The sequence below is a fragment of the Bombus fervidus genome, unplaced genomic scaffold (assembly GCF_041682495.2).
Source record: "Bombus fervidus isolate BK054 unplaced genomic scaffold, iyBomFerv1 scaffold0041, whole genome shotgun sequence".
Taxonomy (NCBI): Eukaryota; Metazoa; Arthropoda; class Insecta; order Hymenoptera; family Apidae; genus Bombus; species Bombus fervidus.
Window position 1 is genome coordinate 40001 of NW_027212604.1, and position 12500 is coordinate 52500.

General features: G+C 44.1%; 3 non-coding genes across 3 annotated transcripts in view; all 3 read left to right on the forward strand.

The window, feature by feature from the left end:
- The first annotated feature begins 4875 nt into the window (after window positions 1-4875).
- LOC139997229 (small subunit ribosomal RNA) lies at window positions 4876-6799 on the forward strand. Its single transcript, XR_011802661.1, has one exon. It is a non-coding gene; the product is annotated as a small subunit ribosomal RNA (ribosomal RNA).
- A 2830-nt stretch (window positions 6800-9629) lies between these two features.
- Window positions 9630-9784, forward strand: LOC139997238 (5.8S ribosomal RNA). The gene has a single exon (XR_011802667.1). It is a non-coding gene; the product is annotated as a 5.8S ribosomal RNA (ribosomal RNA).
- Window positions 9785-11917: 2133 nt separating this feature from the next.
- Window positions 11918-12500, forward strand: part of LOC139997233 (large subunit ribosomal RNA) — a 4173-nt gene continuing 3590 nt past the window's right edge. The window contains exon 1 of the ribosomal RNA XR_011802665.1: window positions 11918-12500. This exon is cut by the window's right edge and continues 3590 nt beyond it. This is a non-coding gene — a ribosomal RNA (large subunit ribosomal RNA).

A 12500-nucleotide genomic window follows, 5' to 3' on the forward strand; every position in this document is an offset into this window, starting at 1 on the left:
GACGTTGGAACTTAGTCTCATTCTCGAGCGGTACGTAGGGACTTAGAAAAATTCCGGACCGAAAAGTTATTTCGAGTTATTTCGCTTAAAAGCGTTATAAGGTATGAATATTTTTATAGAAATCGTTATGGTTCGACGAATTCTAGTCGAACGTAACGATTTCGTTTTATTTTTTTAAAAAATTGCCCCCTCCGGACCGACATGACCGGGAGGTTGGCACTTCGTCGATCCCCCGGCCGGTACGTAGGGACTTAGAAAAATTCCGGTCCAAAAAGTTATTTCGAGTTATCTCGCTTAAAAGCGTTATGATGCGTATATATTTTTACATAAATGGGAATATTACGTATTTCTACGTCGGGATTAAGCGTTTATTTCGTCCCGAGAACTTTAAAAAAAAATTTTAAATCGAACCGTTTTTTCGAATTTTTTCGCTTAAAAGCGTTATAAGGTGCGAATATTCTTGCATAAATCGCTTTAAAATGACGTTTTACGTCGGTATTAAGCGTTTATTTCGTCGCTGAAAAGTTATATAAAAAAAGTATGATCGCGCCCGGGACGTTGGAACTTAGTCTCATTCTCGAGCGGTACGTAGGGACTTGGAAAAATTCCGGTCCAAAAAGTTATTTCGAGTTATTTCGCTTAAAAGCGTTATAAGGTATGAATATTTTTATAGAAATCGTTACGGTTCGACGAATTCTAGTCGAACGTAACGATTTCGTTTTATTTTTTTTAAAATTGCCCCCTCCGGACCGACATGACCGGGAGGTTGGCACTTCGTCGATCCCCCGGCCGGGACGTAGGGACTTAGAAAAATTCCGGTCCAAAAAGTTATTTCGAGTTATTTCGCTAAAACGCGTTATGATGCGTATATATTTTTACATAAATAGCAATATTATGTATTTCTACGTCGGGATTTAAGCGTTTATTTCGTCCCGAAAACGTTAAAAAAAAATTTTTAATCGAACCGTTTTTTCGAATTTTTTCGCTTAAAAGCGTTATAAGGTGCGAATATTCTTGCATAAATCGCTTTAAAATGACTTTTTACGTCGGGATTAAGCGTTTATTTCGTCGCTGGAAAGTTATATAAAAAAAGTGCGAACTCGTCCGGGACGTTGGAACTTAGTCGCATTCTCGAGCGGTACGTAGGGACTTAGAAAAATTTCGGACCGAAAAGTTTTTTCGAGTTATTTCGTTAAAAAGCGTTATGAGGTATGAATATTTTTATATAAATCGCTATATTATTGTATTTTACGTCGGGATTAAACGTTTATTTCGTCCGTGGAAGGTTAAAAAAAAACGGACGGATACGACCGGGCCTTTGGAACTTTGTCTCATTCTGGACCGGTACGTTGGGACTTAGAAAAATTTCGGCCGGCGGAAAAGTCCGAAATACTTATTTCGAGTTATTTCGCTTAAAAGTGTTATAAGGTATGAATATTTTTATATAAATCGCTATATTATTGTATTTTACGTCGGGATTAAACGTTTATTTGGTCCCGAAAACGTTAAAAAAAAATAGTGGACCGACGCGACTCGGCCCGTCGGACTTTGTCATACTCTCCACCGGTACGTAGGGACTTAGAAAAATTTTCGACCGAAAAGTTTTTTCGAGTTATTTCGCTTAAAAGTGTTATAAGGTATGAATATTTTTATATAAATCGCTATATTATTATATTTTACGTCGGGATTAAACGTTTATTTCGTCCCGAAAACGTTAAAAAAAAATTTTTAATCGAACCGTTTTTTCGAATTTTTTCGCTTAAAAGCGTTATAAGGTGCGAATATTCTTGCATAAATCGCTTTAAAATGACTTTTTACGTCGGGATTAAGCGTTTATTTCGTCGCTGGAAAGTTATATAAAAAAAGTGCGAACTCGTCCGGGACGTTGGAACTTAGTCTCATTCTGGACCGGTACGTTGGGACTTAGAAAAATTTTCGACCGAAAAGTTTTTTCGAGTTATTTCGTTAAAAAGCGTTATGAGGTATGAATATTTTTATATAAATCGCTATATTATTGTATTTTACGTCGGGATTAAACGTTTATTTGGTCCTGAAAACGTTAAAAAAAAATAGTGGACCGACGCGACTCGGCCCGTCGGACTTGGTCATACTCTCCACCGGTACGTAGGGACTTAGAAAAATTTTCGACCGAAAAGTTTTTTCGAGTTATTTCGTTAAAAAGCGTTATGAGGTATTAATATTTTTATATAAATCGTTGTATTATTATATTTTACGTCGGGATTAAACGTTTATTTGGTCCTGAAAACGTTAAAAAAAAATTTTTTATTCGAAAGGTTTTTTCGAGTTATTTCGTTAAAAAGCGTTATAAGGTACGAATATTCTTGCATAAATCGCTTTAAAATGACTTTTTACGTCGGGATTAAGCGTTTATTTCGTCGCTGGAAAGTTATATAAAAAAAGTGCGAACTCGTCCGGGACGTTGGAACTTAGTCTCATTCTGGACCGGTACGTTGGGACTTAGAAAAATTTCGGACCGAAAAGTTTTTTCGAGTTATTTCGCTTAAAAGTGTTATAAGGTACGAATATTTTTATATAAATCGCTATATTATTATATTTTACGTCGGGATTAAACGTTTATTTGGTCCCGAAAACGTTAAAAAAAAATTTTTTATTCGAAAGGTTTTTTCGAGTTATTTCGCTTAAAAGCGTTATAAGGTGCGAATATTCTTGCATAAATCGCTTTAAAATGACGTTTTACATCGGGATTAAGCATTTATTTCGTCGCTGAAAAGTTATATAAAAAAAGTATGATCGCGCCCGGGACGTTGGAACTTAGTCGCATTCTCGAGCGGTACGTAGGGACTTAGAAAAATTTCGGACCGAAAAGTTTTTTCGAGTTATTTCGTTAAAAAGCGTTATGAGGTATGAATATTTTTATATAAATCGCTATATTATTGTATTTTACGTCGGGATTAAACGTTTATTTCGTCCGTGGAAGGTTAAAAAAAAACGGACGGATACGACCGGGCCTTTGGAACTTTGTCTCATTCTGGACCGGTACGTTGGGACTTAGAAAAATTTCGGCCGGCGGAAAAGTCCGAAATACTTATTTCGAGTTATTTCGTTAAAAAGCGTTATAAGGTATAAATATTTTTGCGGAAACGGTTATATCTCTATTAAATACAACTGGATTAAACGTTTTTTCGAATTTTTTAAAAAATTTGTGTTCGACGAACTGACACGACTGCGATATTTGTTTAATTATTTCGTTAATTAACGTTGCAAGGTATATATTTTTTTGCATATTTCTCGTTGTTTCAACGTGTTCTAATCGATTAAGAACGTGGTTTTTGTCCGTATTCGTTAAAAGAGGTGGTTTACTGATGCGATTTTGAAAAAAAAAAAAAATTAAATTTTTCGATAAAAACTCGTTTAAAATATTAAAATAAGCGGTGCGTTAAAATATCTCGACGATAGGACGTTTTATAACGGTACTTTATTGGAACAAAGTGGTCGAGCGTTTCAGAGACTAAGTCCGACGGTACGTTGGGACTTAGAAAAATTTCGGCCGGCGGAAAAGTCCGAAAAGCTTATTTCGAGTTATTTCGTTAAAAAGCGTTATAAGGTATAAATATTTTTGCAGAAACGGTTATATCTCTATTAAATACAACTGGATTAAACGTTTTTTTCGAATTTTTTAAAAAATTAGTGTCCGTCGAACTGACACGACTGCGATATTTGTTTAATTTTTTCGTTAATTAACGTTGCAAGGTATATATTTTTTTGCATATTTCTCGTTGTTTTAACGTGTTCTAATCGATTAAGAACGTGGTTTTTGTCCGTATTCGTTAAAAGAGGTGGTTTACTGATGCGATTTTGAAAAAAAAAAAAAAATTAAATTTTTCGATAAAAACTCGTTTGAAATATTAAAATAAGCGGTGCGTTAAAATATCTCGACGATAGGATGTTTTCTAAGGGTAGTTTATTCGAAAAAAGTGGTCGAGCGTTTCAGAGACTAAGTCCGACGGTACGCTCTAACGGAGGTTTTACATGGTAAGCGCCCGGCCGCTGGCCCGGCCGGCGCCGACCGTCCGGCCGGCGCTTTGGTATCTATAAGAGACACGTCGAGTCGGACGGTCCGGACGGAACAGCGTCGAGCGCGTGGCTATTCTACGGCCTCGGTTGAGAATTCAGTCACCGCTCCTCGAGTCTTAGTGAACTTTTTTGCTATTTCTCGACTGTTCCTTCGTTCTCGTATCGACTCTTTCTCTACACTGCTGCGCCGCGGGTCGCTGTCCTGGACGTAATGACCAAATAACGTGGCAAGGTTCCCCTTAGTCGGGAAGCTGGATCCTGTATGCTCGCACTAACTTTAAAAAAAGTTAGGGCAGTGTGCTTGTTACTAACTGAGTATCAATTCATGCTGGTTCGGCAGAGACCGTTCCAAAACTTATGTTATAGCGTACGCAGTACGTTTTAAACATACGAAAGGCTAATGGGGAGCGTACTACCTTTTAGGAAGTGCGTTCTTTCTGATTGGAGAATATCAAAAGAACGAACGAATATGTTTCTTACGAGGACGGTACGTTCAGCATGCAGTTTACGTGCTTTTTACCGCTAAGGCATATTCGTTCAACCAACAAACCATTCTTACAGAATGATCCTATGAACAGAATGATCTTAAAATATTCCACACAAACAATCAAACGAACGAAAGAAAGTAAAGAGAGTGGCGAAATGAGAGGAGAGAGAGTAGTGGCGTTCGACGTTACAACGGGAATTAAAAGGGTGTCGTCGAACGTTCACTAAGAACGAAAAGTCTCGTCGTACGGTGTTACGGACCCACCTACGACACTCTGAGGCTATTTTAAAAAGAGAGTCTTTTGACTCTAATATATATATAAAATACAAAGTTCCCTGGTTGATCCTGCCAGTAGTCATATGCTTGTCTCAAAGATTAAGCCATGCATGTCTCAGTACATGCCGCATTAAGGTGAAACCGCGAATGGCTCATTAAATCAGTTATGGTTTCTTAGATCATACTTAAACTTACTTGGATAACTGTGGTAATTCTAGAGCTAATACATGCAAACAGATTCGTACCAGAGATGGTACGAATGCTTTTATTAGATCAAAACCAATCGGTGGCGGATGGCTCGTCCGTTCGTCCATCGTTTGTTTTGGTGACTCTGAATAACTTTGTGCTGATCGCATGGTCATCTAGCACCGGCGACGCATCTTTCAAATGTCTGCCTTATCAACTGTCGATGGTAGGTTCTGCGCCTACCATGGTTGTAACGGGTAACGGGGAATCAGGGTTCGATTCCGGAGAGGGAGCCTGAGAAACAGCTACCACATCCAAGGAAGGCAGCAGGCGCGCAAATTACCCACTCCCGGCACGGGGAGGTAGTGACGAAAAATAACGATACGGGACTCATCCGAGGCCCCGTAATCGGAATGAGTACACTTTAAATCCTTTAACGAGGACCAATTGGAGGGCAAGTCTGGTGCCAGCAGCCGCGGTAATTCCAGCTCCAATAGCGTATATTAAAGTTGTTGCGGTTAAAAAGCTCGTAGTTGAATCTGTGTGTCACAGTGTCGGTTCACCGCTCGCGGTGTTTAACTGGCATTATGTGGTACGTCCTATCGGTGGGCTTAGCTCCTCGCGGGGCGGTCCAACTAATATCCCATCGCGGTGCTCTTCACTGAGTGTCGAGGTGGGCCGATACGTTTACTTTGAACAAATTAGAGTGCTTAAAGCAGGCTACCTTCGCCTGAATACTGTGTGCATGGAATAATGGAATAGGACCTCGGTTCTATTTTGTTGGTTTTCGGAGCCCCGAGGTAATGATTAATAGGGACAGATGGGGGCATTCGTATTGCGACGTTAGAGGTGAAATTCTTGGATCGTCGCAAGACGGACAGAAGCGAAAGCATTTGCCAAAAATGTTTTCATTAATCAAGAACGAAAGTTAGAGGTTCGAAGGCGATCAGATACCGCCCTAGTTCTAACCATAAACGATGCCAGCCAGCGATCCGCCGAAGTTCCTCCGATGACTCGGCGGGCAGCTTCCGGGAAACCAAAGCTTTTGGGTTCCGGGGGAAGTATGGTTGCAAAGCTGAAACTTAAAGGAATTGACGGAAGGGCACCACCAGGAGTGGAGCCTGCGGCTTAATTTGACTCAACACGGGAAACCTCACCAGGCCCGGACACCGGAAGGATTGACAGATTGATAGCTCTTTCTTGATTCGGTGGGTGGTGGTGCATGGCCGTTCTTAGTTGGTGGAGCGATTTGTCTGGTTAATTCCGATAACGAACGAGACTCTAGCCTGCTAAATAGACGTAAATTATGGTATCTCGAAGGCCCCCGGCTTCGGTCGGCGGGTTTTTACTACCAACGTACAAACAAATCTTCTTAGAGGAACAGGCGGCTTCTAGCCGCACGAGATTGAGCAATAACAGGTCTGTGATGCCCTTAGATGTTCTGGGCCGCACGCGCGCTACACTGAAGGAATCAGCGTGTTTTCCCTGGCCGAAAGGCCCGGGTAACCCGCTGAACCTCCTTCGTGCTAGGGATTGGGGCTTGCAATTATTCCCCATGAACGAGGAATTCCCAGTAAGCGCGAGTCATAAGCTCGCGTTGATTACGTCCCTGCCCTTTGTACACACCGCCCGTCGCTACTACCGATTGAATGATTTAGTGAGGTCTTCGGACTGGTGCGCGGCCAATGTGATAAGCATTGCCGATGTTACCGGGAAGATGACCAAACTTGATCATTTAGAGGAAGTAAAAGTCGTAACAAGGTTTCCGTAGGTGAACCTGCGGAAGGATCATTAACGAAAAATACAAAAACACAAAGAATATATTTGACTTGAACACTGTATAATAAAATATATATAATATCGTCGGTAAGGAGCCGTACTCCTCCTATATCGACACAAAGTATATACGACGTATTAACAAGCTATATACTTTGACAAAAGCCAAATTTTTTACAATAAGGAGGTGAGAGACGCTCCAGTTACGAAACTATACGAAGAGTGTGGCACTCTCTCTCGATCATCGGGATGAAGAGATATACTTTTACACGAATAATTCGAGGCGCCTGCGTGAGGTCGTACACAGAAAGACCCGCCGTCTCCGAATAATATTATAACAAACGAAAAACTTAAAAATATTCTCGAGGCGCCTGCGTGAGGTCGTACACAGAAAGACCCGCCGTCTCCGAATAATATTATAACAAACGAAAAACTTAAAAAGATTCTCGAGGCGCTTGCGTGAGGTCGTACACAGAAAGACCCGCCGTCTCCGAATCCTATAACACGAAACCGCTACTATTAATAATAATAATAATAATAACGATATGTGAGGGAACTTGAGCTGAACACATATCGAAAAAACTAAAAGTTACAGTGGAAACCACGTGTAATGAGAAATGCGATCGAGGCGCCTGCGTGAGGTCGTACACAGAAAGACCCGCCGTCACGATCTCGTATTTCGTATTTGCATCGTGGAAATCCAACGAACGAACAATATAATATATAAACTAAAATCTCTAAAGTGCCTCGTGTCGGAGAGATCACTGCTCACACCTCTTCTATATTTCGTAGTTGCGTTGCGTAGGCCTCACCTCCTAGCAACGGGACATAAGGAAGACTGCTCTTTGGGATCGAACGAAGCGTCTATAACGAGTCGTCGACGAGAGCGAAAGAACGCGAATAGCGAGCCGCAGAAAAAAAGGATACCGAATTATATATCTTCGAAGGTTCTCTTCGAAGATCCATGGATACCTATATCTGCGCGTCTCCAGCTATCTCGCGCGTCTCTCCAAACTCTCGTCGTTCCTCGAAACGTGCTTCCTACCCAAAGGGCGTTCGTTCTTCCTATGTCGTTTCGTTGTCGTTCGTTTCAACGGCGAACGATATACGATGTTCGACAAAACGAAACCACGTTGTACGTTCGTACTCGTGGATCGGGTAACCTAGAACGAAAACGCATTGCGTGGATGTTGGCCCGAAAAGATATATACCAGTGCGAGTGATGGTAAAGAGTAACGATTCTTAACTAGACGAAGTTGGTTCGGAGGGGACCGCCGGCCGTCTCTCTATCCTCGCGAGTCTAATGCCTCGTTCCGTCGCTAGAGTTTTTCAAACTCTGCTTCTGGCTATCGGGAAGAATAGACCGCGCGCGCGAGGAAGAGGAAGGACGACCGTGCGCGTCCCATCGATTTTTTTTATTTTTACCTGAACCACCGAAGTCGATTCAGAGGGGACCGCCGGCCGTCTCTCTATCCTCGTTGTCGTGAGTCATATGCCTCGTTCCGTCGCTAGAGTTTTTCAAACTCTGCTTCTGGCTATCGGGAAGAAACGACCGCGCGAGGAAGACGACGACGACGACCGTGCGCGTCCCATCGAATTTTTTTTTATTTTTACCTGATCGACGGAAGTTTCGTCCGGTTCGTCTCTTTTACCATCGTCTCGTCGACCCGTTCAGAGGGGACCGCCTGTCCATATCCTCGTTGTCGTGAGTCATATGCCTCGTTCCGTCGCTAGAGTTTTTCAAACTCTGCTTCTGGATATCGGGAAGAAACGACCGCGCGAGGCCGATGGCTGCGAGTCCCATCGAATTTTTTTTAAACGCACGCACACACATACACCTGAACGGAGATGCGTTCCTTTTCGTCGCGATTTTTCGCGCTTTAGTCGTCGTTGTCGCCATCCGTTCGGAGGGGACCGCCGGCCGTCTCTCTATCCTCGTTGTCGAGAGTCTAATGCCTCGTTCCGTCGCTAGAGTTTTTCAAACTCTGCTTCTGGCTATCGGGAAGAAAAGACCGCGCGAGGAAGAGGAAGGACGACCGTGCGCGTCCCTTTCGAATTTTTTTTTATTTTTACCTGAGCGACCAAAGTGGATTCAGAGGGGACCGCCGGCCGTCTCTCTATCCTCGTTGTCGCGAGTCTAATGCCTCGTTCCGTCGCTAGAGTTTTTCAAACTCTGCTTCTGGCTATCGGGAAGAATAGACCGCGCGCGAGGAAGAGGAACGACGACCGTGCGCGTCCCATCGATTTTTTTTATTTTTACCTGAACCACCGAAGTCGATTCAGAGGGGATCGCCGGCCGTCTCTCTATCCTCGTTGTCGAGAGTCTAATGCCTCGTTCCGTCGCTAGAGTTTTTCAAACTCTGCTTCTGGCTATCGGGAAGAAACGACCGCGCGAGGAAGACTACGACCGTGCGCGTCCCATCGATTTTTTTTTACCCGAACGATGGAGATGCATATCGGCTGTTTGCTTCGAATAACTGGACGAGAGGAACGAACATATATATATATCATGGGCTAGCCACCGTGCGCTTTCTTCGCGAGATCGTGTGCTGTACAGAGGATTCAGAATCGGGTGTTATATCCCCGTCGTTTCCTGACGAACGGAGCTTCGATCTCGTTGGTTGTTATATATTATAATGCACTTTACGCCCGGTCGGCGGGCTGCGTGTGTCGTCGCGCAGTCCGTCCGATTTCGTTTTCGAACGTATTTTCGTGTCGTCAATCATATGGCGACTTCCGCGCGTTCGATTCCCGTTGGTCGGACGTTTGTCGGATATCGGCTTCTTTCGAACCGAGAATAAGAGTACAAAAACCTGAGTACACAAACAAAAATCCATGCATAAACGATTACCCTGAACGGTGGATCACTTGGCTCGTGGGTCGATGAAGAACGCAGCTAATTGCGCGTCAACGTGTGAACTGCAGGACACATGAACATCGACATTTCGAACGCACATTGCGGTCCACGGATACAATTCCTGGACCACGCCTGGCTGAGGGTTGCTCACGTAAACCTAAGACTGCTTGCGTTGCGTATCGTTGCTCTCGGTCCGTCTCTCTCTGTTCTTTCTTGCCTCGTCGACAGCCCGCCGTCGTTCGTTTTATCTTTAAACGAACGTTTCCGAGTCGGAGGACGAGCGCCAAGCAAAAGAATACGAATTAAAGAGCGGTCGAGGGCTCGTACGCGACGTACGAGCGATTGTTGGACGTTCGTCGGCGTTCGTCGCTGGATCGTGTGGAGACCGGCGTACGCATGCTCTCGATACAAATATATATGAAAAATCTATCGCGTTCACGGGAGACTCGCAAAACTACCTCCGTCTCTTCTCTGTCCCTTCTTGGCTTGACAACCCGCCGTCGTTCGTGTTTTACGAACGTTTCTGAGTCGGACGAAGCGCAAGAAGAAGGATACGAATTAAAAGAGCGCGGAGAGAACCGTCGTCGTCGACGCGGTTATCGAGATACACAGAGCGAGTTTTCTTCGTGGCCGATTTTTTTTTTCTTTTTGTATCAGCCTCTGCTACGTTTTGTTAGTCTTCGATAAGCACGAATGACCGCGCCCCCGACGTCGTCTTAAATGAATTTTTGGCGAGACTGAGAGAAAGCAAAAATATTTTTGAACAAAGTCAGTCGAGAGAGGAGAGAAAAGAGAACCAAGATATTAAAACCTAAACCTAAACTTGGTGGCGTAACGAAAAACTGTGTGCCTTAAAGAAACACAACCGTCTTTTCATCAAGATGTTTTTACTCGTACAGCCCCAGGGATCGAATACCCACTCCGTCTGTTCGTGCGGCAGAGATGTATTCTGCAGGCGCGAGACGACTGACGAGAAGACAACGAGGACCGTCGCATCGATGGGTCGTCGTTGCGTTTTTCATCCTCTGTGCTTTTTTCTGTTCTTCGTGAACCCAGAGAAAGCCGTAGATCCGGGAACGGACACACGAGATTTCTTCGAACGCTGATGACTTAGGGAGATGATCCCCAGCGTTGCGCGGAGATCGGAGAGTACGCGTACATGTATCGGGACGAATTTTTCCCCGTCGGTCGCGTATCTCTCTGCCCGCGCGCCTGGCCCAAAGCCACGTTCGTCGGAAATCAACGAAAAGTGTGTGTTACGATCTAGCGTGCGTCTACGATCGGCTATATTTAAGGGTGACGAAGAAGAGAAAAGCTCACGGTGTTGCGCAACGTTTCTGTACCCGATTTTAAGATGTGCATGTGAGTCCGTTACAAAGTTGTTCGGATCGTCGAAAATAGTCGTTTTCGTCGTCGTGCGAAAGAGAGAATAATCTCTGACATTGGCACGGAGAGATCGCGCAGAGGAAGAGAACGATCCTCTTTGGCGAGGCTCGAGAAAGACTAACGAAACTTGATTAGAGACGAGGTATACACGCGCCGTACGTACGACGTACGCGCGTGTGATTTTTTTTTGCTTTAAGGCGATTCGGCGCTCCGAGTTTTAGAGAAAAAGAGATCGTTGGTCATCCCATGTCTCTTCGTCGTCTATCGCTGGACCGCGCATCCTAACGTATCGCCGGTCGTCCAGTCCCCGAGTAATAAATTCACCCCGTTGTGTACGTCTCGCGCTCGCTTTTCCACTTGCGTGAGTTCCCGTGCGTTTTCGTCGTTGGTACAGAGCAAAGAAACCGATATGTTATATACATGTCGCGTGTTCGATCTCTGTGCCAGCAATAACAGGCGAAAACAAGGAACCGCTGGAATCGTCGAGAAGAGAGAAACGGCTACGGGAGATATATTATACATAACACGTGTATATATATATATATATATTATACAAAGAGGACGGGCGTTAAAAACCGGAGATCGTTACGGGTGTCTTGCGTGAGTCTTAGCTCGAACATGATACGACGAACGAAGTTTAAAAGGCACTTTGGCGAGATGCATAAAACGTTTCTCGATCGAGATAGAATATAAGGTTCTCGATTCTATTCGAATTAATTTTTTTTTTTTATTTTTTTTTCTCTTTGAGGCGATTCTCGGAGAGAGAAATAAAAATAAAGACCCTCTGTCGCATTGTTATCAAACCGTCTTGCTTTTCTCGAATCGCGCCCACATGGCACGAAATTTTTTTTTCTTTGAAAAAAAAAAATTGTCACCGTGTCGTGACGTTGAAGCGACCTCAGAGTAGGCGAGATCACCCGCTGAATTTAAGCATATTACTAAGCGGAGGAAAAGAAACTAACAAGGATTTCCTTAGTAGCGGCGAGCGAACAGGAATTAGCCCAGCACTGAATCCCGCGGTTCCGCCGTTGGGAAATGTAGTGTTCGGGAGGATCCGTTTATCCCGTGACGTCGAACCGCGTCCAAGTCCATCTTGAATGGGGCCATGTACCCACAGAGGGTGCCAGGCCCGTAGTGACCGGAACGCGTTTCGGGAGGATCTCTCCTTAGAGTCGGGTTGCTTGAGAGTGCAGCCCTAAGTTGGTGGTAAACTCCATCTAAGGCTAAATACAACCACGAGACCGATAGCGAACAAGTACCGTGAGGGAAAGTTGAAAAGAACTTTGAAGAGAGAGTTCAAGAGTACGTGAAACCGTTCAGGGGTAAACCTGAGAAACCCAAAAGATCGAATGGGGAGATTCATCGTCGACGGCGTCGGTGATCGTTGGTGAGCGATGCTCCGGGTGGGCCTTCGTGGTTCCATTGGCGAGGGCACGCCACCTTCGATTCGAACGCTCCGGCGTCGTAGTCGTGCAC